Source organism: Cervus elaphus, chromosome 4 (genome assembly GCF_910594005.1).
Source record: "Cervus elaphus chromosome 4, mCerEla1.1, whole genome shotgun sequence".
Taxonomy (NCBI): Eukaryota; Metazoa; Chordata; class Mammalia; order Artiodactyla; family Cervidae; genus Cervus; species Cervus elaphus.
In genome coordinates this window covers 44,334,298-44,361,487 of record NC_057818.1, presented here as the reverse complement: position 1 = coordinate 44,361,487, position 27,190 = coordinate 44,334,298, and the positions used below count along the sequence as shown (strand labels likewise).

At 50.9% G+C, this 27,190-nt stretch overlaps 1 protein-coding gene across 1 annotated transcript in view; it reads right to left on the bottom strand.

Moving 5' to 3' along the window:
* The window catches only part of CHST8 (carbohydrate sulfotransferase 8), a 141,631-nt gene extending 125,387 nt beyond the window's left edge, over window positions 1–16,244 (bottom strand). Inside the window, exon 1 of the mRNA XM_043899088.1 lies at window positions 15,914–16,244. The gene's annotated coding sequence lies outside the window, so the exon portion shown is untranslated. The remainder of the gene's footprint in view (window positions 1–15,913) is intronic.
* Between the last annotated feature and the right edge of the window lie 10,946 nt (window positions 16,245–27,190).

The following is a 27,190-nucleotide window of genomic DNA, read 5'->3' as shown; positions in this document are numbered from 1 at the left end:
ACTTCTAGAAATTTATCCTGAAATGACACAAAGGAATACTAGCAAGAACATTCACATCAACGTTCTTTAAAACTGAAAGACAAAAATGAAAACCCCCCAATATGTCCAACTGGGAATGGTTTATATAAATTATGATAAATTCATAGGAAGGAACCCCATGTGGGTGTCAAAAGCAGGATGAAAAGAGATCCATTACCAGGGAAAGCCATTCATGATGTATAAAGTGATTAAACAGGTTATGTGCAGTGGGCATAAAAATTATTGCATTTTTTAGAAAATGAGTATGACTTATGAGTTTATGTACATAAAGTGATTTAAATAGAAGATTCTCCCACTCTGTGACGATGGATGGGAACCCCAGATACAGAGGGTAGTTTGGGCAATGAGACTTTTCTTCTTTTTTGCTCTGCAGGGAATTGCTAAGATTTGTGAAGGTGAAGGCAGAAAGGTTCAGGTGAGGTCCCTCAGATATGGGGTGGAGGGATCTGCCCAGGTCTCTCTGCTACCCATTCATCCACCAAACCCTACGCTGAGTGGTCCAATTGGCCAGGCTGGACTTGCCAGGATCCAGCTGCTCTTGGGGTCCAGCCACCAGCTTGATGCTTGCAGCCCCAGCAGTGATGACCCCCTTCCAGCAGACTGTGGATGGGAGATGTTCCAGGACAGAAGCCACATCTGGGCAGGTCACAGCTGCCTGCAGCCCAACAGTTCTTCAGCATGGCCTGCAGTCTTGGCAGTGACTGTCCCTTTCCAGGGCTGTGGCCCTTACTCTCCAGGGGGAGAACTGATCACCTTGTCAATGAAGCTCTGGGCTCCAAATTCCTCCAGCCCAGAAGCCAAATGCAGCTTGTGGGCATATTGTTTGGGCATGTAAGACTTTGATTTTTAAATTCTGAATTAGTCTCCAGATCTTTGAAAGGGAAAGATTTCATGTAAAAAGCTACCCATTGTTGAATATTCAAATATCTGGCTACCCTGAACCAGTTACCGCGATGGCAGCTGGATCTGAGCTCCCCTCCACTCTTCTGAAGAGACAAGTGTCCCCAGGCACTTCAAACTGCACCACCTCCTTTCCAGGAGGCCCGGCTGCACTGGGGGGCTGAATTTTCCACCCAGCTGGAAAATTCCATGTCTGGGCTACATCATGCTCTCTCCCCACTTTACCAGGCCCTCTTTCCTCTTACCATTGGTCGTGGGAACCAGTGCCCACATCCCAGGGCCCTCAGCCCCTGCTCTGATCTGCTCCTTTGGGACAGTGGGGGTTTTGTTGCAGAAAATCTCTCCAAGTTTGCCCCCTATCCAAAGCAGCTCAGATCCGGGGGAGTCCTTTGACCCTGCTGCTGCTCAAACCCTCCTCAGGGAGACCTGAACTAAGGTCAAGGCCTGGTCCCTGCCTCACCCCGGCCCTGGGCTTAAGAAGGGAACACAGCAGAAAGAAGGATGCTGATCCTTCGGGACTCTGATGCCAGCAGAACAGACTCACCGGGCAGACAGTTGGTTTAGGAAAACCAAAATCCCCAAGAGCTTAGTTTCCTGGAAACTCTGAGGTTTATTGGGAAGGGCTCTTGGTAGAGGCCCCTGTGAGGAAATGAGGAGGGCAGAAGTGGGCAGATGGACAAACAGACCTCAATGCCTCACAGTTCAGGCCTGAACCGGGCCCACAAGGTGTTCTGGAGTGGGGATGGATGGACACAGCCAGTCATCGGATGCAGATGGGGTGTAACCTTGGGTGATTTTTTTAAAATATTTATTTATTTGGCTGTGCCAGGTCTTAGTTGCGGCACTAGATCATTAGTTGTGGCATGCAGAATCCGGTTGCTTGACCAGGGAGTGAACCTGGGCCCCCTGCATTGAGAGCGTGAAGTCCTAGCCACTGGGCTGCCAGGGAAGTCTTGTGAGGGCAATTATTTGGTGAGGAGGGATGCTGCTGGGAGCATCAGCTGCAGATATTCCCAGCATCCCCCACGGTAGCGTCTGGCAGAGCATCACTTGGGAATGGTCAGGGAAGTGTCCTGGAGGGGAACTGCCAGCCTGAGCGCTAGAGGCAGCCTCTCTGGAAGGGGCGGGAGTTGGGGGGGGTGGGGGCTGCTCTGAGAGAGACTCCTCTCTCTCAGGCAAGGCCTTCCATGGCGAGCTGGAGACACAAGAAGAGAGTGCACTGAAAATTCAGTCACATCCCGGCATTTATTTGAAACACAACATTAATTCTGACTGTCATTAGAGTCTATTTCAATTTTGTAATAACATAAAAAGTTAAGAGTCTAATTTATTCATACAAATCTTGTTAGCATCCAATTTCCACATAATGTAACATATTCCTTAAAAAGCTGACAAAGCAGGAGAAATTAAAAACGAGGGGGAAAAAAAGACATCCATGGGCGCTCGCTGTCACAAAGCCAAAGGTGAGGGGGAGAGCAGAATGGCTCCAGAAAGGGCTGGAAGAATTGGAACAGGAACCGGTGGGCCATGGAGGGGCAGCTGTGCTGCCTGAAGGGTCTGGGGTCATCACATCCCAGGTGCCCCCCAGATGCTGTGGAGGGGGCGGGGGGCTCATCTTCGCTACCTGCACGGCCCCCCATCCCAGCAAGCCTCCCTGCCCTTCCAGCTCCACAGACAGCTCCCTAGCACTTTCCTCAGCAAATCCACTCTCCCGAGAGCCCGTAGCTCCTCTTAATTACACGTCTGCAGTGTTTGCATTAGATAGCTGTCACCCTGTAATTTACCCATACATGGATTTTAATTGTACATTAATCTTTCCTACACGCCACTCCTTTGCTAGAATCTGTAACAGCAGCACTTTGGGCCATTTTGTTTATTCCTTAACCAAAAATAGCTGATGAATGTAATTGCAGACTGTCCCTCTTCTTATTTTCCAGGATTACCTGCTGTGTGCTGGGGAGAGACTCCTGTCACCTGCAGGCTGCCTTTACACACAATATTGGACTGTTTTGCGGCTGACATAAATCTCAGAGGAAAGGTCAGCAGCAACAAGCAATCTTCAGTCACCTGCCACACGCTCCTGAGAGCCTCAGCTCCGACTCAATGGGTGCTGAGAGCACTCGCTTGGCTTAGGGACATTGTCTCAAGAAAAGATGACAAGAGAGGGCAACGTGTCAACCTAAGGAATCCGCAGCTCGGAGGTTCCAAGGTCACTCGGAGAACCAGGTCAGAGAACTATAACTTACAAAGCCCTGGATGGCTGCCAGGGCCCCAGGAAGCTACATTTAGCGTAGATTCTCCCAGCAGCAGGAGGAAGGTTTAACTCCCTTTCCAATGGGATCTGAATGGAATTTGTTACAGGAACATTGTGATTGAAATATCACCAATTGGTTTTTCATGACAACTCTACAGTAGATTGCAATTGTGATGGTTTTGTGTGTTTGTGTGCGTATGTGTGTATGTGGCAGGGTGGGGGGGGTGGCTGTTGTATTCTCCAGCTGGCCAAGGTGGCAGGAAGAGAGCCCCATACAATATTTATGAAATCCAGATGAAGCCCTACACTGGCAGTGAGCTGATATCATAACACAGATTTCAAAACTGCCTTGACATTTGCCCAAGATCAAATCTCTCCTTTTGAAGCCCCATGAGGCTCTGTGCCAACAGTGTATGCCCACTTGCCCCCTCCGGCAACCTTCTCCATTTAAGCCCTGTAATTAACACTAGATGGGAGGAATCGAGGGATTGGAGGGGTACAGACTAGACTAATATCAATGGAAGTCCGATTTTCCTTTGGGAAAACAGACGCTGTGGTTTTCAGCAATGAAAGACAGGAGTTTTGATAAATTTTATTATTAAACACTTCTCGACATGCAAAACAAAGCACCAAACTGCGATGATCTCCTTACTGAAGAGGCTGTGACAGCATATTTGTGTGAAGAGAGATGGGCAGAGAGGATCCATCACACATCAGTCCAGGAAACAAAAACAAAAGCGTGAAATGTATTTTCCTTAGGGCCACAGATCTCGTTTGGTGGCTCAGTGGTAAAGAATTCACCTGCCAATGAAGGAGACTCAGGTTCGATCCCTTGGTTGGGAAGATCCCCTGGAGAAGGGAATGGCAACCCACACCAGTATTCTTGCCTGGGAAATCCCATGCACCAAGAAGCCTGGAAGGCTACAGTCCATGGGGTCACAAAGAGTTGGACACAACTGAGTGATTAAAACAACAACAACACAGATCTCATTTAATTGCAACCTTTGATTTGTTTCAGGAGATCCCCTTAGGAAGAATGTCACCAGCCTTCCCAGGACCTGGGTAATAAGTCATTTCCAAAGTGGTTCCTCAGGGCATCCTCCACCCAAAGGGCTCCCTCTTCTATCACCACCCAGTACCTGTGGCTTTTACAGACAAGGTTCCCCATGTACCAGGACCCGGGAGTGGTGAAATACTGCATGAAATGCTTCATGGGAAACACTGCATGAAATATTGTATGAGATTCAGGCCTAAAGTCCTCAGAGATTGTTTATGAGTAAAAGGGGAGGGCGATTTAGTCAGGTTTTGATAAACACTTCATATAGCACATCCTAAGAGAAGCAGAATCCTTGTCAAGCATGCATCTTTATGAGCTGTCCACCTATAAACCTTGCACGAAAGGTCCATGCTTAATGTTGGTTTGGCAGTAAATTGGCGCGATGCATGGGTCTGCTGCATCAAATTAGCATCAACCCATAAAACGTTACTGAACGATTCCTCAAATCTGCCAAGTCCTCAAATCAATTTGGAGAAAGCGTCAAAGGTTTTTTTTTTTTAACTTTGATAAACTTTTCATATTAGTTATCACAGAAGAGCATAAACCTTTCTAATCTGTCTTTTCACAAAAAAGGTGTTGTTTTTCCCAAACTGCTTTTAGCTCTTCCATCTTTGCACACCCGCCTCCACATCGCATAAACAATATGTGTCATGGATTCTTTGTTGCCCTATTTTAAAGCAATTGGTATTTAGCTCACACTGTCCCTGCCCCACAATCCTGGAGAAAATTTCTTCTTGCACCAGGATAAAGTTCTCACCACTGGCCTTTGACATGCAGTCCCACGTCTCCTCCAGGAAGCCTCCTATAATTCTCCAATAAGCTCTGGTCATTGCTCTATGAGGGTCATGTCAACTAGACCAGAGTTTCCTGGGGGCTCAACACACTTCTTTCTTTCCCTGAGGATATCACATTTTGGACCCTCAGGGGTGGGGCTCACAGTGGGTGATCCTTGAGGAGTCATCTTCCCCTCCCCATCTCTGAGGGCCAGTCTACGTCCCCCGCTCCTATAGAGCCCCTTCTGGCAGATGCTCTGGCTAGAATCCCTTGCCCTCACTCCCCAGCCCCAGAGATCTCCACCCCCCAGTCACGTCCCCATGGGTTGCATTAGAGTTGTATGTGAATCTCTCTCTGGAGGCAATGGATGGGTCCCCAAACCAAACAAGAACAGAACCTGGATTTGAACCTGGGTCCAACTCAGAGCTCTCATCCCCCACTGGCCGTGCTGCTCTCCAAATAAAATGATGTCACACTTGAGGAGAAAAGGACCAAGCCACCCCCAAAGAAAGGAGGCTTTATCATGGTCCCCATCAAAATGTGATGGGGCAGGAGCAGATGAGGTGATAACAGACATGGCGCTTTCACCTTCACTTCACCAGAAGGCATGTCCTCTGCGCCCTTTTCGTGTCATCTGTAAGAAGCTGGTGTTGAAAAGCTGACGAGGCAGCTTGGAGGGAGGATGGAGTCTTGCTTTCTACAGAGGGACCCAATGACAGATAAGCCCATCAGGGACGAGGAGCCCAGAGGTGCTTCTAAATAACCAGTGCCTGGAGTCCTGGGGGTGAGCATGGCTGCTGGAGGGGGTCTTTGAGAGCAGCGGTCACCAACTTTTCTGGCACCAGGGGCCAATTTTCTGGAAGACAATTTTTCCATGGACTGGGTGATGGGGGAGGGTGGGAATGGTTCAGGTGGTAATGTGGGTGATGGGGAGAGATGGGGAGCAGCAGATGAAGCTTCCCTTGCCCGCCACTCACCTCCTGTGGGAGGCCTGGCTCCTAAAAGGCCACAGACCAACACAGGTTGGGTACCCCAGAGTTAAGAGGATTGGAGCACCAGGATAGGACACCCTCCAGGGTTGGAGAACTCACCTTCCAGAGCCCTCCCCATAGCAGCCCAGGCTTCCAACAAGCCCTGTCCAGTCATCTGGGGCGGGAGAGGACAGAAGCCAATGGGCCACGCTCTGTTGCCCGGCCCTTCTTTCAGGGGGTGTTCACGGGTCCCTCTCTGCACCAGAACTGTCCTAGGCACTGAGACACATCTGTGCACACACCACGCGGGGTGGTCTCAATGCTCCTGGGATTTGGGAAGGGAAAGAAAGACAAGCCCCAGAGAGTGTGACAGACCCTGGGAATTCATCCAGTGATTCTGGGACAGGTGCCCAGGTCCCCAGCTTCATCCAGAGAAACACCTGTCTACCTGTTGCCTAACAATGTGGCGGATTTACACCTGCTTGGCAGAGGGAATCACCAGCACCCTAGATATTTAAGACACTTTATGTTTTAGAGGTGGAAATGAATTTTCAAATCTGTTCAAGAATGTTTTCAACTTCAATGCATCTCTGGCCCAAAAAAAAAAAAAAAAAAACAAAAAACCTGTATTAGTTGTCTGGGGAATAAAATGAAAACCACAGTGTGATACCTCCACGTACTCATAGAAGAGCTAAAATGAAAGAAACTGACAACAGAAAGTGTGGGAAAGGAAGTGGAACAGCTGCTGCTCTCATATGCGCCTGGTGTGCGTCGGGGGAATTAGTACAACCACTGTAGAAAACTGTTGGCCATCACCTACAGAATGAACATGGGCATATTCTGAGACTCAGCAATTCTCTTCCAGGTACATGCTTATTAAAATGTGTACCTACGCCCAAGAGATACACGCAAGAAGGTCCACACCATAAGCCCCAAACTCTGAACAACCCGAATGTCAATCAACAGGAGAACCAATAAAGAAACTGGGATGTCTTCACACAATGGGATCCTATACAGTAACAAGAACAAACAAACCGGGACTCTCCTGGTGGTCCAGTGGTTAGGATTCCACCTTCCAATGCAGGGACACAGGCTTGATCCCTGGTCAGGGAACTAAGATCCAACATGCCACAGGGCAACTAAGCCCAAGTGCCATAACTAGAGAGTCTACGCACTACAGAGAAGAGCCCGTGCTCCACGACAAAGACCCAGAGCGGCCAGAAAGAAAAGGAAAATAGAAAAGAACAAGCTACAACTATTTACAGCAATGTGGGGAACTCTCACAAACATAATGGTAAGCCAGACACAAAGGTATGCAGACTTACGACTCCACTTCTGTCAAGTTTAAAAACAAAGAAAACTAACCTAAGCTGTCATGAGTAAGAAGAGTAGTCACCCGTGCTGGAGGGGAAGCGTCTGGAAGGGGTCACGGGGATGCTGCCATGTTCTGATCCCCACTCTGGTGCAGGGCACACAGGCCTGTTTTGTTTGCAGATATTCATTGCATCATACACCACAATCTGTGCGCATTTCAGAGTGCGTACTGTATTTAGAACAAAAAGTTTTCAAAAGGGATCCCACCTACACTGCCGGTGGGAATGTAAATTGGTGCTACCATTATGGAAAACAGTACGGAGGTTCGTCAAAAAACTAAAAATAGAGTTGCCATACGATCCAGCAGTCCCACTCCCAGGCAAATATCCGGAGAAAACTCTAATTCAAAGAGATACATGCACCCCCACATTCACAGCAAAACTATTCACAATAGCCAAGACATGGAAATAACATAACATCCATCAACAGATGAATGGATAAGAAGATGTGGTGCATACATACAATGGAATATTACTCAGCCACAAAAAAGAACGAAATAATGCCATTTGCAGCAACATGGATGGACCTGGAGATCATCGTACTAAGCAAAGTAAATCACAAAGAGAAAAACAAATACCATATGATATCACTGCCATGTGGAATCTAAAACATGATGCAAATGAACTTATCTACGAAACAGAAACAGACTCAAAGATACAGAGACCAGACTAATGGCTGCCAAGAGGGGTTTGGGGGAGGGAAGGACTGGGAGTGTGGGGTTAACAGATGCAAACTATTATATGTAAGATAGATAAACAACAAGATACTACTCTACAGCACAGGAAACTATATTCAATATTCTGGGATAAACTGTATTGGAAAATAATACGAAAAAGAATATACATTAATATTTACATGTATAACTGAATCACTGCTCTACTGATGAAATTGACACAACATTGGAAATCAACAAAACTTCAATAAATTCTTTTTTTTTAGAAGATTTCAAATGTCCTGAATGCAGGATAAGGAAGAGGCATCCATAGGAGACTGCTGAGAAAGGGGACACCAGTCAGTAGGGCCACATGCGACCCTAAGCCTTTGTCACATCACTAGACAAGGCCTTTGATCGCCAGGTTTCCTTGCTCCTGAGATGGAGAAGGACTGAACCTTAGCTAAAAGACCAAACACAGGAGTTTATGAAGATGATGAAGTAACAGGAGTTGCCGTTTACTGTGGGCGGGTTCTCTGATAGGCACAACAGCTCTAGGAGGTGTATTCTATTGTCATCTCCATTTCACAGGTGAGGAAACCGAGTCCCCAGTCCACAGAGCGACCACGTGGTGAGGCTGGGCCACGAACCCAGGCAGTCTGACTCCAGGTGCTGGCTTCAGCCACAACCCTAAGCCGGCAGCAGTGGGGTGGGGTAGGGGGAGCGAGGGGGTGGAGCTGGTTGCCATGGCTGTCCATTGACACTTTAATTCATGGCAGAGGGAATTGAGAAGCATTAAATAATAGGCATAGATTGTGTTTTCCCAGGGATGAATGGTCATGAAATTAAATTTGCAGACGTGCCAACCCTCAGGAGGTGAAATGACATCAGTGGAGACAGAGGCCCGGAATTTAAGCAGGAGATGGCAAGACGGACCCAGCCTGAAGCAATGTGGTTCACCACGCACACCGAGGCAGTGTTGCTGTTCAGTTGTTGAGTCGTTTCCGACTCTTAGTGACCCCATGAAGGCCAGGCTTCCCTGTTCTTCACCATCTCCCGGAGTTTGCTTAAACTCACGTCCATTGAGTCGATGATGCCATCCAGCTATCTCGTCCTCTGTCACCCCCTTCTCCTCCTGCCTTCAATCTTTCTCAGCATCTCCAGGCCAACATGACTCGGGAGTGACTGCTGTGTGGGATGTCGAGGTGGCTGTGCCCACGGACAGCAGGTGGCCCCTGCGCTGTGCCAGCAGCAGGCTCAGTCCCCAAGCACAGTGACAGGAGAGGGGCACCCGGCTGAGAGCACCATATGGCAGCGGGTCACCACGTCCCATGTGCCCACCACCCCCAGTCCTGCGCCAGCCTCCACCAAAGAGATCCAAGTAAGACATGGGAGACTGAGGGAGCCATTGAGAAAAGCCCCTTGGAAGGAAGGCTCAAATTGGACCTAGATGTATATGAGGGAGGGCTTCCCAGGTGGCGCTAGTGGTAAAGAACTCGCTTGCCAGTGCAGGAGACAAGGGACGCGGGTTCAATCCCTGGGTCAAGAAGATCCCCTGGAGGAGGGCATGGCAACCTACTCTAGTATTCTTACCTGGAGAATCCCATGGGCAGAGGAGCCTGGCGGGCTACAGCCCTTTGGGTCACAAAGAGTCAGACACGACTGAAGTGATTTAGCAAGAATGCATGTTTATAAGGGAAAGGATAAAAAAGAATATTCCTGGTGAACGGGGCAGAAGGTATCCCCCAAAGGCTGGCTGCATCACCCACTGTTTCCACCTGTGTAGACAAATGGCTTACATCATGAACTGGGTTCAACCAGTATAGACAGACTGTGTTGTACCTTGGGCTTAACCACCCCAGCTCTGGGAGATGGAGCCTAACGGTCAGGGCCTTGTCGGAGGGGAAGCTGGGCTGAGCTGAGCTCAGCCACAGGGAAGCCCCTGAAGCCAGAGAGAGTTTCAGAGTTTGTACAAAGACTCCACAGAAAGTGGGGCAGGCACGGACTAAATGGAAGATTCCAGGGCTCATGCCCTTGACTCAACCAGTGTAGGCAGACTGCCTGCACCACGCACCGGCTCAGCTGGTGTAGACAGAGTATCTGCAGCACACAAGGGTTCCACCAGTGTAGACAGACTGCAGGGTTAGGCTCACTCTGCCCGCCATCACTGACCACCTTCTCCATGCTGAGCTCGTCTCAGCCAAGACACCAGGGAGACCATGATTTACACCAAGCCCTGCTGCATTCGCTCGGCTTCCCCCAGACCTGGCAGGAGGTGTGTCACGGGGCAGGACCACCGTCAGTGTTCGCTGGGGGCCTGGATGCTCCCTGCGGGGCAGGAGAAGCAGAGCCCCCATGTCTCAGGGCTGGAGGAGGGTCCCGGTGCCCACAGGCTGGGACAGATGGGACTTGTCCAGGGAGATGAGTCAGCCCCCTAAGAAGAGGCAGCCTCAGAAGTGGCGACAACCAGTCTGCCAAGTATGAGTCAACGTGAGCCCGGGCTAGGGTCTGCTGGTGGGCGCGCTCTCCTGGGTCGCCTTTCCACTCACAAGACTGATATGCACAAGGGCATGACCTGTGGTCCATGGTGGCAAGGCAGGGGGAAGGGGGGTGGCAGCCAGAATAGAAAGGAAGGCTGATCTGATGAGGCCGCACTCCAGGCAAAGAGCCCAAAGGCTGGAGGAATCAGACCCAGAGAGGCCTGGGGCCCGTGGAGTAGACCTGTGCCTCCGAGCATCCTCTCCTGGGCTCTCACTGCCCCCATCCCGGAGTCCGGCCCGCCAGGGAGGAGCTGGCTCAGGGCCAGGCAGAGTGAGGACAAGGTGACTGCGACCCGGGCTGCTGCCTGCAGCTCAGCACGGCCGCTCGGCTCAGGGCCCGAAGCCAGCAGCGTGGGAACAACGGGAAGCGGGGTGACTCACAGACCTGCTCCCCCCACCCGCGTTCTGGAAGACAGAGCCGAGGGGACCCAGCCGAGGTCTGCAAGGAAGCCAGGGGCCTGAGCCGGGCTCAGCCAGCCACGGGGAGCTCACTGACATTGGAGGGGGTTCAGGAGCTTGAGGCCATGGGCAGAGCCCCTCGCAGAGGGTGGGGGCAGGCAAGGAAAGGAGAGAGAACCGAGGGAGGGCTCAGGAGAGGAGCTCTTTCTGGGGCAGGTGCCCACCAGCTACCGGCCAGACTCAAGAGGGTGGCAGCTTCAGGACCTATCAAGGATGAAACCTCTGGCCAGCAGGGGGCCCTGAAGGAGGGTGTCCGATCAACTGTCCTCATGAGAGCACTGCCCCTGCGCTCTCACCTGTTGTGCGCCCACCACGAGCCAGGCCTAAGTGACGAACACCTGGGGGAAGGCAGCAGAAGACCCAAGGGCTCAGGGGTTGGCTTGGGGCGGGGGGGGAGGTAAGACAGGTGCTCTGGGGCTCAGAGGCACGGCCACACAAGTGGCAGCCTGATCTGCCGGCCCTGGGGGATCGAACCCAACAAGAGTGGAGGAGCACTTGGAACATTTTGGTCCGAGGGGCCCTGCCTCAGGGTGCTGACATCTTCCAGTCGTGGTCCTGACCCTCTCACGTCCCCTCATCTTCTCTGCTCTGCACTGAACCAGGCCCCAGCAGATTCAGGTCCACCGTCCCTCTGGAGGACCACAGCTGTCTCCCGCCAGGATTACTGCGGTCCCCTCCTCGCTGGGCTCCCTGCTCTGCAGCAGTCCCAGGTCCCTCCCTGGCCTTGGAGGCTCTTTACAGTCAGGACTCTGCCTGTGTCTCCAGCCCCATCTCCCCCTCTTTCACCCTGCTGGCCACGTGGGCCCTCCCACAGCTCCTGGTCAGGGCTCCATCTCTCTCACTCATTCACATTCTGAACTGGAAAGCTCCCTCCATGCTTAGTTCCAGCTCTTCTTTCAGAGCTCAGTGGGAGAGTCACCTCCTCCAGGAAGTCCTCCAGGGCCCTCAGTCTATGTCAGATTACTCTATCGCAAATCTCTGTCTCGCAACCACACAGACATTTCCTCTACATATTCATCAGGGCCTAGAATCACACATGCGTTGGTAACCTGTTTAGTAATGGGGCTGTCTGGCATAGCATGAATTGGTGCATGATGAGCAGATCGTGACGGAGTTTCTGTCCCACCAGATGACAAAACCTGCAAGAGGAGGGACCACTCTTGGTTTGGGCTTCCCCAGAGCCTGATCCAACAACAGACACCAAATACACGCTTATGTTTGGTCACTGAATGGAGGGCGACAAGGAGTCTGATGCTGGGAGTATGGGATAGAGCATTCTTTAGCTTTAGGTTTCAATGTTAACAGTTCTAATTTAGGTCAAATAAATGTCACTGACCAGGCCCAGCTCTGGCCTTGGGTTGGCAGGGACAGGGTGTCTTGCTCTCAGTCACCAATAGCAAGAAGTACCGATTCCCCAGAAATGCGTGACCTTCAAGGTGGGGAGTGGAAATGCTGGGACCCAGGCCCCGCTGCCTGCAGACACTCTCTTGACTTTCCCAAAGGTGGCTTTCACGATGGAATTTTGCTTCTTGCTGTCAACCCACCGGGATGCACACAGGCTGCTTCGTCCTGCCAGTGGCTAAGGATGCGTCTGTGGCCAGCAGGTGCAGGCTAGGGCACCAGATCACAAATGACAGGTAGTTTTGTACAGGGTAAAAGTCACAACTTTTTCCCACGGCCAATTTGTAAGTCTCATCTTCTGCCGCCGTGATTTACTGACCGCGGGGTCACACATCCTCCAGCCGGAAGGAAATGAGAAGGCGTCTCCTGTGTCCTCTGCCACCTGAGCTAATGCGGCTCTGTCCTCTGGCTGCCTGAACTCAAGGGTTTCCTCTGCCTTTGGGCAGCCTTTTCCCAGGAGGGAGGGAGCACAGCTGCTCTGGCGTCAGACGAGCTTTGGCAGTGGCTCCAAAGACAGTGCCAGGGAGCCTACAGTCACCACACTATTAGCACACTGCCGCCTGCCCCCAGCAAACATCCCCAGGCTCCCAGATACTGTGGCCACATACACGTCCAGACAGTCGTTCTTGATTGCTTTTTTATGTCTCGTCCCGTGTCACAGTCACATTGATCTCCTTGGGCCAGCACTACATAAATCTCCTGTTTATAACTCATTACCTTCTGATTAACTGAAAGGCTGGGTACTTGTTTCACAGTGTTTACTGACTCTAATTGCCATAGTTATTCATGAAAGAGCTACCATAATCCTTTGTCCACTTTCTTGCCCATATGCTCCCTCCAAGTTCCATGTTTCTCCCACATGGTTGCCACACATGGGTAAACCAGGGAGGTGTGGCAGGTATGGCTAAGACAGCTGTCTGAGACTCTAGGCCAGGCAGCAGGCAAGAGATTGGGCACCACACCTTCCCCCATCATCCCCCCAAAGACCCCAGTGCCTATTGCATGTGCCTTCAACCAGATGCATCAGCTAGCAATGAATAAAACTCCCATCTCTTCGATCAACACAACCACAAATAGCCTATCCGGCCACCACTGACACCAACCAGAGTGATGAGCAGAGAAGCAGCCTGCACGGCATTTCCGATCAGGAGAATCTGATGTTCCTCCTTCAGAAGGTAAATTCTGAGATGAGCCCACCAGGCACATTTTCCCAACAACCACATGGCAAAAAACAAAAAAAAAAAGTAGTTACTGAACTTTCTCAGACTTATTAGCTTTCATACACAGAGATTTGAATAAATGTTTAAAAAATGAAATTCCCTTGATACTCTGTAATCAGTAAATGTTCATTATGGAAACACAGCAAATATGCATGAAATTTCCCAAGTGATATTCTGGCTACAAGATTAAAAAGGCATCTCCAACTGCAGGCTGAGTTACAGAGCATACTCCTCCGGTCACCATTCAGGACAACTCTGCGAAGCCCAAGAGGTCAGACAAGGCTGTTTCTTTCCTAGCGGAAGCAGGGAAAATCAGAAGATGCTCTCTTTTGCCTGCTCAGGCAATTTGGAAGTGAGCCCCTCCCCCCACTGATTGATTGATGTCTCTCTATAAATAATTAATCCTTGACCTTGCTTTAAGAAAGCCTTGACTTTTTAATTTGGGGTCTTTTTAAAAATCAATACTGGGGGAACATAATTCACTCTCGCGGAGTCTGATTCCAGGTAAATAAATAAATATGCTGTGCCTTCCCTCTGTCCCAGGGTGAATGGGCCAGGCAATGGATGGGGTCAGGCTTTGCGGGGGCTTTTTTTCTATTCAACTGCTACTGGAGTATCGATCATCCTATGAGGCTCAATTCTCTTCAGAGTCTGAATGTTATTCCTCCTTTGGGTCACTTCACAGAGGCAAGTCTGACCAAGTCTTTGGAATGTGCTTCATGCTGGCCAAGGGCACCCCACAACATGTCCTGCCATATGCAGTGGGCTGTCTGGATTAAAACAGGGCCTCCTCCAGGGACCAGAATGTCACCCTTCCTGGTGGCCTGTCTGCCTTGCTTTTGGGACAGGAGCAGAGGGTGGCTAGGAGAGGCTATGGCAGCTGGGAAATTTTAAAGAGAGCTCTGCCACTCTTGCCTGGAGGCTGCACTGTTCTAGGGCTGGACTTCGGGAAAGTTCTCCACCCCATGGGCAAGGGTCAAGGTGAACTCAGATCTGAGAGATCAGCGGAAGGAAGGGGTCTTGGTAGTGCAGCTTGTAAGCAGCCCAGGGATGGGAAAGGGGCTTGTCTGCCCCTAACCCCTCCTGCAACCACCACTCCTCCCACACTGGTCCCTTCACGCATCGGCCTCTCCTTCAGGCTCTGCTGCCAGGCCAGATCGCGGCCAAGCAGAAACAGGGGGGCCCAGCCCGCTTCACTTAGCAGAGCCAATCACGGCCCAGGCTCCAGCTGGGAGGGGGCCCAAGGACCAGGGTCCACCACACTATCGGAGACCGCTAAGGGACAAGGAATCCTAGGGTTGGCCCCTACTTTTCAGCTAGGACAGACAGCCGGGCAGCGAGTGCCCACAGCCCAGGGCGCTGCGTGGTTGCTGCCAGCTCCAGGTCGGGGTCGCAGGGCCTGGAGCCCTAAATGTACCGCCAAAGTTAGGGGAAGAGGCAGGGGTCACCTGCGACACAAGCGCCAGCACTGGCACAACTAAATCCCGCGAACGCGCCTTGGCCGGGCGGGGACGGCCTCGGGCGAGGCCAGAGCCGGTCGCAGAACTAGAAGCCCGCAGCTGGAGCTGCAGCCGCCGCCGGAGCTCGGCTGGGTCCCGCGGCAAAGCGGATCCTTTCACCGCCCACTCCCGGGCTCCTGCACTACTGCACTCCTGGACACGCGCACGCACACACCTTCACAGGATCACTGACGCACACACACTCTCCCTGAGTACAAAACAGGCTGGTGCCCCGGAGAGTCGCGGGGTGAGAACGCGCGCAAATGGAACGCGGGGGCACCTTCCTACCTTCCGCCGTAGCGTAGGAAGCCAAGAAGGTAGCCTCTAACTCCTCCCTCGGGCCTCCCCGTCACAACCTGTTCCCGAGTCCCCGTCCCCAGCGCGCGGGAAAGCTCGGGGCGCCCCCGGGCTCCCGCACGGCTCTCTCCGGGGCCGACGCTGCCTCCCCGCGCCCAGCATCCAGGGCGAAGAAGAGGAGCGGAGGATCCGCAGGGACCGAGTTGAGCCCGCGGGGTGACAGTTCACAGACGCGCGGCGACAAGCAAAATCCAAGGAGCAAAAGTCTAATTAAAGTTCCCGCTACTGGAGCCAATCCCCAAAGTGCGGCCAGACTGGAACCCCGCGCGCTCTATCCCCGCCCGCGGCTTGGAACTCTTACCGCGTCGTTTCTCCGGGCTTCTCGGGGCTGGGGCGCAGTGCAGTCCCGGGGGACCCTTCGGGGCGCCGCTCCCGGCGGGAGCCGGCACAGGGCGGGGATGGGGTGGGGCACTTACCTGGCGCAGCCGGCGATTTCGGGGCCGCGGGAGGCTGCAGCCCCGGCGCGGTCCTCCACTGCGAATCCTCCGTTCCGGGGCGCCCGGGCTGCAGGACCTCCGCCCCGGCTCGGGCCCGGCGTCTCCTCCTGCTCCGAGCGAAGCCCCGTGCGGTCGGCGAGGCGACAGGCGCGGGGCCGGCCACCGGAGCGCGCAGAAGAGGGAGAGGGCACGGCGGCGTGTTCCTCCTCTGTCCCCGGCTCCGGTCCGCCCCCCTCCCGCCTCCCGCCGCCGTCGTCTCCTCTCCTCACAGCGCCCCTGGATCCGGTTCTCGCGCCAGGAAGGCTCCCAGCGAAGTGCGAGCGGAGCCTCCGGCGAGGCTGGAAATAGCGCCGCGCCCGCCCGGCGCCCCGCCCCCGGCCTGGGCCCCGCCCCGCGCTGGTGGCGGCCGCGGCGCTGGCCGGGTCGGGAGGGGATCACACCTCAGTCGCCTCTTCCCTCCCGGGAGCTCACGGGCGCCGCGCCCACGCGCGCTCTCCGACTCCCGCGGCCCCACGGGCGGCGAAGCTGGGAGGGAAACGCCGCTGGGCGCGGTCCGGCGGCCCCGGGGGTGGGGGTGGGGATGCCCCGGGCGGCGCCGGTCTCCCAGCTTCCCCCTGAGCCTTGGGGGAACGGCCACTTGGCTCCAGACCGCGGCCGGAGCGCTGCCTCTGCCTCGCTGGGTCGCACGCCGGCGCGGACCCGGGAAGAGGACAAGGCGTCACCAGAGCGGGCCGTGACCGCAGCTGGGCAGGAGGGCGCGCCTAGGACCCGACGTTGCGGGGGCGCCGGGCCGGCGGAACGCAAAAGCTAGGTCCGAGGATAGTGAGAGGTTTCTGGGCTACAACCTCGGTGGGTTTCAGTCGAGGTCTTGGGCAGCCTCGAGTGCTGTGTCCGCATGGATCCCCAAATTCCTGGGGCTCTGAATTCAGCTGAAAGTGCCCCAGGCTTTCCCTTGAAGGCTATCTCCTTGACGTCCCTGTTGTGTCAGGGCGTAGGGGTCAGCCTGGGTCCACCAACGCCTCTGCCTACACACCCTACAATAACAAGTGGACACGTGACATATCCATAGCCACACAACCCCGGCGCAGAGCAGGGAGGCAGAGGGAGTCGGTGGGGCCTCGGATTCTTGTCCTTGTTCTTTAGGAGAAGCGGCAGCCCCCACCTGCAGGGGGCAAGCAGGTGCCAGGAAGGAAAGCAGGCTGGCTTTCACAGAAACTGTATGAAACTAAATCAGTCACCTCTTCATCTTGAAGGGATGCCCAGTATTTTCAGAAACCTTTAGGAAAATAAAGTGAAGGATGTTCACCCTCCTCTCATGTTATCTGCTGATAGGCTACCTTGATCTCCCTTAGTTCCTGCAACAACAAAGCAGGCATTATTATTCCCGTTTTATAGAGGAGGAAACTGAGGTAACAAGTTTGGCCCCAATGTCAGGGAGACCAAGGCCGTTCAGTCGCTCAGTCATGTCTGACTCTTTGCAACCGGTAGACTACAGCACACCAGGCCTGCCTGTCCATCACCAACTCCTGTAGCTTGCTCAAACTCATGTCCATCAGGGTCTTTTCCAATGAGTCAATTCTTTGCATCAGATGGCCAAAGTATTGGAGCTTCAGCTTCAGCATCAGTCCTTCCAATGAATAGTCAGGACTGATTTCCTTTAGGATTGACTGGTTTGATCTCTTTGCAGTCCAAGGAGAGCAGGACAGTGGTGTCTTTATCCACCCCGTGAGCAAAAGCTGTCAGAACAGAGTAGGAAGGAAGATGGCAAGGAGGAGGGCTGTGGTTGTTGGTGAAGTGAGCAGAAAGCTACTTGCCCAAGGAGGAGCCCAGAGTGCACTGCCCCATCCCAGCCCCTGTGCCCTTCCTACCTACACCTCCAGTCGCCTCTCACCACCTGGGGTCCTGGCTGTGCAGCTGGGCTGGTTGCTGAAGAAGCTGGTGGTCAAGGGAACCTTTTCAGTACCATGCACACTCACTCAGACACACACACACACACACACACACACACACACACACTGGGCAGTGGGGAAAGGATGCGGAGAGGAGTTTCTGTCCCCTGACCCCAGCCCTGCAGCCAGGAAGAGGCTCTGGACCACAAGTGTTTCCACTGGATGAGTCTACACAAGCTCTGCCTCCACAGGACATGTCTGCGCAGAGTTTTCCCTGGGCCAGGCCAGGCGTGAGTGTGGCTGGTCAGGCTGTCTCAGCTGCCCTGTGCATCTATGCACAGTGATCCAACTGGGAAGGACGGTTTTTCCATTAGCTTTTCCCACTGTACTTATTAGCACTTATTTGCATCTAATATTCAGGCAGACCCGCCAAGAATCAACAATGCTGCATTCCTTTGATATATGCTACACGTTCAGTTTTGCACTCAGACTTCTTTCTGGTTTCTAGAGGCCCTCAGGAAAATCCCCAAAGGGGGGTCTGCCATCCCTGGCACCAATGTACACTGAGTTATCCTCCTCGGGATTTGCCCTGGGCTGCATGCCCTTTTTTGAAAGTCAGGCTCAGCCTCTGCAGCAAGGAAGGTGGAGAGATGCTGCAAAGCCGGCATTGAGCCCTGTGCGCGCTTACGGTTCTTGATATGTGTGTCTCCGCTGAAAGATCAGTGGCAAACTGGTCCCTTTGCATCTCAACTAAGGGAAAAGGACATATGCACTAGATGGGCTCCTGAGTTCACATCCCAGGCCCCAGGAGAGCAGACAAAGGCTCGGGAGGTCCTCTGTTGCCACAGAGGGTGGGTGCAGGAGGGGGCCTGTGTAGGTGCAGGAGGGGGCCTGTGTAGGTTTGGCTAAGTGCAGGAGGCAAATCACCTTTTCCCTGCTGGGCCCCAGACCATTCCCTGGAGCAGCAGAGATCCTTGCGGCCTTGGGCCGGGGAGCTGCAGGCAGCACAGTGGGGGATGCACTTTGTGTTTGATGCAGGGCATGCAAGCCCACTGGTAGGACTGAATCCTTAGTCCTAAATTCATTCTGTTGCAATGAGAATCAACAGGGCACCGTTCTTGGGAGGCAGAGGGAAGCCATCTGGAATGGCAGGTCTGGGAGTACCTGTCTCCGTTATCCTGTGGGAGAAAGATGAGAATGATGGGATGGACTGGGGGCCTGTCTCAGCTCTCCAATGGCTGGCTGGGTGGCCTTGAGTGCATCTCCTAGCCCCTCCCTGAAGCTCTGATACTTTTGGCCAGCTGCTGCAAAGAGCCGACTCATTGGGAAAGACTGAGAAAGATGAGAGAGGGAGGAGAAGGGGGCGACAGAGGATAAGAAGGTTGGATGGCATCACCGATTCAGTGGACATGAGTGTGAGCAAACTCGTGGAGATAGTGAAGGACAGGGTAGCATGGGGCACTGCAGTCTCAAAGAGTCTGGGGTCTCAAAGAGTCAGACATGACTTATCGACTGAACAGCAACAACCCTTCCCAGTCTGTTTCTTCATTAGCAAAATGAACAATAGACGCCACCCTGCTGTAGGGCAGCAGGGTTTCACAGATGAGGTGAAGGGTGGGAAAGCATTTTGGAAAATGGAATCCATGGCTGGCCTGCTCTGAATCACACTCAGAGCAGCTACCTTAGGGCTTCGGTGTCCAGCATCTGGCCCTAATGTTGTTGTTGGTGGTGGTTTGTTGCCAAGTCATGTCTGACACTTTTGCAACCCTATGGACTATAGCCCACCAGGTTCCTCTGTCCATGGGATTTCCCAGGCAAGAATACTAGAGTGGGTTGCTATTTTCTTCTCCAGGGATCTTCCCGACCCAGGGATGGATCCAGTGTCTCCTACATTGGCAGATGGATTCTTTACCACTGAGCCACCAGGGAAGCCCTCCCCTAGCCTCTAAAATATCTGACCCCAGCGTTTCCCAAAGTCAGCTCAACACACCTCTGACATGCTGATTTGAGCACCATTTAAATGGGAGACTCTCTCTTGGGGAACTCGCTGATTCCCAGCGGCCCTGAGATGGTGGCCAAGCCTCCCCGCAACCTCACCACCCCATTTGAATAGTGAGGGGAGTGCAGCTCAGGCTCTTGAGACCCCTCCAGGCCCAAGCTGTGATTCCACAGATTCCTCCCTTCCTCACCTGGAAGGGAGACCCAGAGATTCCTTTGGCCACCTGGGACCTTGTCAGATGAATGCCCCTTCCCTGCCCTTTTCCTCCACTTCCCATGACCTTTCTCCTTTTCTGTCCCCTCTTTGGTTTCTGAGGAGCTGGAAGAAATGGGTTGCTCTGTTTCCTTCTATGTTGAATGGCCTGAAATTCCCTGAATGTCAGAGTGCCTGTGTGAAAGTGGGCTGCATTAGCAATGTTGTTGGGGTTCCAGGCACCCACACATCCCAGATACCTGCTATAATTTCTCAAAACTCACCATCGTAAGAAGAGTTTCTTCGTAAAATTTTTGTGTTTTTTTGGCTGCACTGAGTCTTAGGTGCCCGATGTGGATCTTAGTTGCAAGTTGCAGGATCTAATTCCCTGCCCAGGGATCGGACCCAGACTCCTCTGCACTGGGAGCTTGGAGACTTAACGGCTGGACCACCAGGGAAGTAACATACAGTTCCTTTTTAAAGAGCAAGTTTCTGGGTCAGACTAATGTGACACCAGTGTTTGTCGCTAACACAATGAGAGTGGGGGAACAGAAAAGGTGTGCTGAGTACAACACAGCAGAAACTGACTGTGGTTAACTTAAGTAACAAAGGAGGACTTCTTGAAAGGACATTGGGGGTCTCAGAGCAGCGGCAGAGCCTGGCATCTGGGAAGGAGGAGGGCAGCTACCAGGGCAGAGGGTTAGAGGACCCTTGGGGTCTCCAGGGAGGGATACCCGCCTTTCCATTTAATATCCATGCATCCGCAGATAGATTTTTGCTGACTCCAGAGTCCAAGAAGGAGCCAGATCCAAGTCCACGTCCAGCCCATCCGTGCAAACTGGGCTCAGAGCCAGCCTGGTTTCTCTCTTGAGGTCTTGCCAATTTCAAGTTCATTCTGGTGCTTCTTAATTAAAAAAAAAAAAAAAAAGCCACTAAGGAGCTAGTCTGCTGCTGGTCACTCCTTGAGTTCCCACGAATCTTTAAGCCCCACCATCCTCTGATGGTCCGCGTATGGTGGAGAGGGGACATCGTTGAAGAGGGTGATTAACTGCAGGAGAGGATCCAATAGACCCTGAATATAAATGGTGGAGATTTTTCTTCATACTTTGGGGTGAAAAGTATAAAATTCTAGACTATTTATGTGTCATAACTCATAAACGCGATTTAATTTGGACCAAACAAATTCAGCCTTCACATCATGTGGGCTGAGTTGAAGTTTACTTGTTTGGTGTCAAAGTCAACGGGAATAGGGTGGTAGGGGGCACGTCTCCCCTACCTTGGAAGATAAACGGGCCTTGACTTTTCTTGCCGCTGCAGTGTTTCTGTGCATCTATCTGTATCCAGATATAAATGAGCTCATTATGAGAAGTTCTCCCTACTCAATCAAGGTCACTTGGCTGACCTTCTTTTTGGGGGCTATGCGCTGTTAGTCATTAACTGAGGTGACTATTAAAATGAGGAATTACTGCATGACATAAATAAATGGCACTTCTTTTTAAACACTCACTGACTGGGAGAGCTTGCTGATTCTCTTGGACTCCTGGCTTCGCCCAGACTGGCACGACTCAACTTCCTTTCTTGTGCCTACCGGTGGCTTCCTGGAGTAGAGTGGCTGTAGGTTACTCAGCTCATGCAGGGCTCTGTGGGATCTGAGAGAGGCAGTGGGGTCTCTGAGGGCAGAATTTCATCTCTAGCATCATCAGCCTCTGTGCCCTCACCACAAAAGTCATGGATCACTTCATCTCTTTCCATTATGTGGTAAGGAAGTGGGGCTTAAGTATTATCTGAGTTCCTGAGATAGCTAAAGGCATTTTTTTTTTAAAAGGATGCAAACTTGAATGCTATTCTAAAATTTAATGCTTAGTATTAAGAACTGGGTTTGGAGATTTTTGAAAAGAAAGGATCGCTTTGAACTGAACAAAATATTTCCACGGGAACACTCTAGAAATATTTATCAGATGCCACTGGGAGCATGCTGTTGGGAAAGGAGGTACACCCTGAGACTTCCCTGATTTGGGGGGAGGGGGATTATCATAAGATGAGCTTAGAAATGTGACACAAAGAGGACACTCAAGTGGTGATTTCTTAGCCAGACTAAAAAAACTACCTTCTAGAAGAGCCATAGGTCTGAGCCCGCAGGGCTGGAAGGCAAGATGGTCACTAAGCTCTGTTACAATGTGTACTTGTCTGAGCACAGGCACTCTCAGAATCTCCCAGATGCAGTGCCTTAGTCTCAAGGTTTTCTCAGGCCCTTCTGGCAAAGGCCACGTGTGCCTGAAACCATGTGGGTGGCCACAGCAGAGATGGAAGAACAGCAGCAGGTCCTGCCTTTCTTCTCCAGGCAGTCCTGAGCAAGTGGCATTTTTGAGTGTACCAGGAGTCCGCATAGCACCTGGCAGAATGCATCTCTCCACCGGGACTGAAAACAAAAGCCTGGTGAATGATGCATCCGAGGAAACAGATCAGAAGTCCATCAGTCAGGCACCACGCCCTGCCCCCTCCCAGAGCGACCTCCGGGGCAGCAGATCAGAAATGCCTGTCCCTACACCAGCACCCAACCCTGCAGTCTCTGCCATCCACACCTCTGTACGAAGATGCTGCCACAGGAAACAGCTAAGTTAATGTTGGTGGGAATCACCTGAACCTTTCTCCTGCAGGTGAAGGAGAAACAGAAAAGCCTGAGAAAGTTTGATTCCTGAGCCCCTCCAAAGGTTTTTCAAGCCTGGCATGTCATGGAGAGCCAGCCAGCCGCCCAGGAAACTCCCCTCCCAGCCTTGTGAAGCCATCCCCCAGAGCAGAGAGCATGCCAAGGTCACCAAGCTTTGGCAGCAGATGACCTGCTGAAGGTTTATGGGGGAAAGGATGTCTTCAGCCTCCCAGGACTCCTGGGTGCAGAGGTGTTCTGCAGTGGAACCCTTTTGGGCACCTCATGAAATTAAACCCTGTCACTGACAATAGAAGGCAGTTGTGGCAGAAACTGAGAAAAGCAATTGCCATTTCATCGCCAAGTTCTCCCAGAGCTGAGGAGACTCCATCCTGCAGGCAGAGCCCGAGATGCTCTGGAGTTCAGAGCGCTGCCCAGTGGCGTCCTGTCAGTAGCTATGGAAACAGCGAGCTGGATGCCTCCCTATCGGCTTTTGTGCCAGAGACATCTTGCTGTCAGTAGTGTTTCAAGTTGGCTTTAGAAAAACAAGACAACCCAAATATCCTCTTTTGACACCACGCAAAGGGCCCTGTGGCATGGAGGCAGTCCTGCAGGTCCCAGCATGGTGCCTGTCACACTCTGTCCCTCATCTCTGTCCTCAGACAGAGCTTCCTGGCTGCCTGTTCTTAGCAGTGATGTCTTAGGATCAAATAAGTCCACCTTTTGTGCTTGTTCCAGCCTTGGTGTCTTGGTCCCAAGATTTAGGGCAGAGGGGTGGGGGCAGGTGGGACATAACCCTGGTTAGAGGTGTGCTGAGATGATGCACCAGCTGGAGGCAAGCCCAAGGGTGAAGCCCAGCCCCTACTATGGTTTCTAGCCTCCTGCCTTTAGGCACAGACTGCCCAGCCCCACCTTCTTTGGGAACTGCTAGGGGCAGGATGGGGGAGGCAAAGAGAAGAGCAGCTCACAGTCAAGCAGGAAGGCAGATGAATGGACTGGAATTCAAGGCACATCATGATGGAGCCGTGAGACAGATGGTTGAGTCATCTTTCCGGGGCATCAGGGAAGGACTAAGTGGAGGAGGTGGCATTTGACCTGATCTAATCTCATCTGGCCTGTTCTTACTCATAAGACTTACAGCCACAGAGAATCAGGGGGACTATAATTCAATGTATATTAATATTTTGTTAAACATGAAGAATACCAGAACAAATAGAGACAGCTAATGGCAAGTTGCTCTATAATATGGGGAGCTCAACCTGGTCCTCTGTGATAACCTAGAGGGGTGGGATGGGGTGGGAGATGTGAGGGAGATTCAAGAGGTAGGGAACATATGTATACCTATGGCTGATTCATGTTGGTGCATGGCAGAAAGCAACACAATATTGTAAACCAATTATCCTCCAATTAAACATAAATAAAAAAGAATACCCTGGCATCGACAGATAAAGGACTCTCATTTCCATGCCCAGAAAAAGGGTAGACTCTACAATTAGAAGGTAGGATTGCTGAATTCTGGAAAACACGGGTAACATTTAGAAATGACAATGTCTAGGGGAAACAATCAGAGCCTTTTGAGGGAGTAAAGAGGGTATAGACAAGGCAAGACAAGCATTTTATTTGTGCAGAATAAAAGATGTCTCATCAAAGGCGATTAAAAAATATGAAGCCTACATCATTCCATTTTCTAAAATCATAAGCAGGTTGTGCCACATGAGAGATGTTTGAAACAGGGAAGGTCACTGAGGCACAGTTTAGTCTCTGTCTTGGGTTATGGTCCCCCAAAGGCAGACCCAAGACAAGTATTTGGGTTCAGGAAATTTATTTGAGTGTGACCTCAGGAAGCCTAAGGCAGGCCAACAACCTTTGATGGCACCAGGGAAAGCTCTAGAGAGAGAAGAGAGATACAGGAGCTTAAGGTTGAAAACATCTTGTGGATTGAACTCAGATGGGCTGAGGGGATCAATAGGGTTTGCTACAATGTCATTATCAGCACAAGACACTGGACGCAAATTACTGTTTACATAGCTTTTCTCCTCTGGTTCGGTCATGATAAAGCATGCCTTGGTGGTGTTAAAGTGCCAATATTAAAAGTTCTCCCTGTGGTATTTTTGAGAAGATGGCAGCAGTGTAATTTTGAATCCCCTAATGTGAAAACAGCCAGGGCTTCCCAGGTGGCTCAGTGGTAAAGAATCTGCCTGCCAATGCAGGAGACGCAGGTTTGATCCGTCCATTGGGATGATCCCCTGGAGAAGAAAATGGCAACCCACTCCAGTATGTTTGCCTGAGAAATCCCATGGACAAAGGAGCCTGGTGGGCTACACAGTCCACGGAGTGGCAAATGAGCCTGACACAACTTAGCAACTAAACAGCAACAGTGAAAACAGACAGACCAACTAGATAGTCAGACTGAAAACCAGTGGGAAAGGATCTCAGTAAAACTAGGGGGCAATGGGACTTCCCTGGAGGTCCAGTGGTTAGGAGTCTGTGCTGCCACTGCTGTGAGTGTGGGGTTCCATCCTTTCCGGGGAAACTAAAGAGCCTGCAAGTCATGCAGCATGGATAAACAAACAAAAACAAACTAACCAAAAACCTAGTGAGCAATGTATCCCCACAAACATTAGAATAACTAGCAAAAGGAAGAAAGAGGGTGCTTGTCATGCCTGAGAGCAGGAGAATCTCCACCTGAAACACCCAGCAGGTATTCACTGGGAAGCATAGGGATCCAGTTTTAGAACAGTAGCTGAAGTTGGGAGGGGTTCTGTCCCCTCCAACATCAGGTAAAGTGCAAAAGGCATGAGATAAGATGATTTAAAGGGGATGGAGCATCCTGAAACTGGCCAGCCAGGTCTTCCTTCCAGGAGGAGACACTGCTGAAAGAGGAATCAGAACTGAATAGAGCAGGGACAAAAGAGGGGCAGGAAACAGAAGATCCAGATAAAAGTGGAGACATGTTTATAAGAGCAAAGAATGCTGGAAATCAAACTGCAGGATCTTTTAACTGCATGAAATGAAAGAGGGAGCTTTGTGAAGTTAGAAAAGCTATCTTGAACTAAACTTCTTCCTAAATGCTAAGAAAAATTAGTTTCATCTTTATAGAAATGAGCACAAGAGAAGAAACAAGGTCATACTCCACACAAAGTAAAAAAAGAGAGAGAATAAGGAATAGAATATCATCCCTTCAGACAATTAAAAGCATACAGAAAGACATACCTACAAAACAAATAGGAAGCTATAACCTACTATTTCCAAAAATAAAAGCTGTAAGAAATTAAGGAAATGGTATAACAAACAACATAAATCAGAAATTTAAAAAACTTAGAAATGAAATGACAAACTCAGGAAGGAATTTGACTTAAAAAACATTTCAGAAATTAAGACTAAACTAGAAAACACACTGGAGTAAATAAACATGACAGATATTGCACTAGAAGAAATAAGAGATTGGGAAAATGGAAAATATTAAAAATCCAAAAGAAATGAACATGATACAAAGGAGTCAAGGGAAAGTGACAAATATTGAAGCTAGATAAAGATGACTTAATGTACAGAGAATAGAAGTAAGAAAAAACAAAAGCAGAGATCAGAACAAATATTAAAAGAGATAATTCAAGGAAAACTTTCAGGGAAAAGTAAGGGTTGCCATATGACCCAGCAATCCCACTACTGGGCATATACGCTGAGAAAACCATAATTCAAAAAGACACATGTACCCCAATGTTCACTGCAGCACAATTTGCATTAGCTGGGACATGGAAGCAACTTAGATGTCCAATGACAGATGGATAGATAAAGAAGATGAGGTACATATTTACAATGGAGTACTGACATGAAAAGGAAGCAAACAAATGACCAAAAAGGTCATTTGTAGAGATGTGGATGGACTAGAGCCTATCACAGAATGAAGTAAGTCAGAAGGAGAAAAGCAAATATCGTATATTGATGCATATATGTGGAATCTAAAAAAAAAAAAATGGTACAGATGAACCTATTTGCAGGGCAGGAATAGAGATGCAGACATAAGAGAATGGACATGTAGACACAGGCTTTGGGGAAGGGGAGGGCGGGGTGAATTGAGAGATGAGGATCGACAATATACACTACCATGTGTAAAATAAATAGCTAGCGGGAAACTGCTGTATATCTCAGGGGGCTCATCTTGGTGCTCTGAGATGACCCAGATGGGTGGGATGGGGGTGGGGGTGGGAGGGAGGGGATATCTGTATATATATAGATGATTCACTTAGTTGTAAAGCAGAAACCAATACAAAATTGTAAAGCAACTATACTCCAATTTAAAAAAAAGGAAATAAGAAAGGGTTGAAACTACACATTGAAGGCTCATACCACGCTCTTCAGAATATCAACCCAGAATGACCAATGTCAGGGTATCATTTTTAGTAAAAGAATGAAGCTTTGAAGAAAAATAAAATTCCTTTGAGTAAGCAAAAATAGCAAATGACTTGTAAGGGGCAGAAAATTGGCTTATTGTCAACTTTTTGACTGTAACACGTGTCACAAGAAAATAGAGG